Here is a 614-nt window from a genome sequence, read left to right on the forward strand (position 1 = left end):
TACACTACCAGTGAGGGTTCGATGCTCAATTCCTTGTTCCCTACTTTCATGAGCTATTTTCTTCTTGCAAGTCTATTTGTACTTCATTTTTATGATTTGAATTAGAGAAATCCAGTTCATATTTATTCTTGGAGAACTTATTTACTCTTAACCAAGTAAGTAAAAGTATTTAGCATGTAGTTGCATTTCATACATTCTACCGTTCCTCTTCATTTCTTTATAGCTTCTCTTGAGCTTAGCATGAGGACATGCTAGTGTTTAAGTGTGGGGTGGTTGATAAACCACTATTTCATGGTTTATCTTGTGCTCAATTGAGTGGTTTTTATTAACTCTTTACCCACTTATTCATACTATTTGCATGGTTTTATATTTCCTTCCTAATTATGTACGTTGATCGAAAACATGCTTCTTTGGACTTATATTTGCTTATTTTTAATCCTCTCTTATTACCATTAGATGCATTGATATGTGTGTTAAGTGTTTTCAGATATTATAAGGCAGGAATGGCTTGGAGGATGGGAAGAAAGCATACAAAAGTGGAAGGAATGCAAGAAGTTGGAGAAATTGCTAAGCTGTCCAGCCTGACCTCTCTGCACTCAAACGGCTATAACTTT

The sequence above is a fragment of the Arachis ipaensis genome, chromosome B09 (assembly GCF_000816755.2).
Source record: "Arachis ipaensis cultivar K30076 chromosome B09, Araip1.1, whole genome shotgun sequence".
Lineage (NCBI taxonomy): Eukaryota > Viridiplantae > Streptophyta > Magnoliopsida > Fabales > Fabaceae > Arachis > Arachis ipaensis.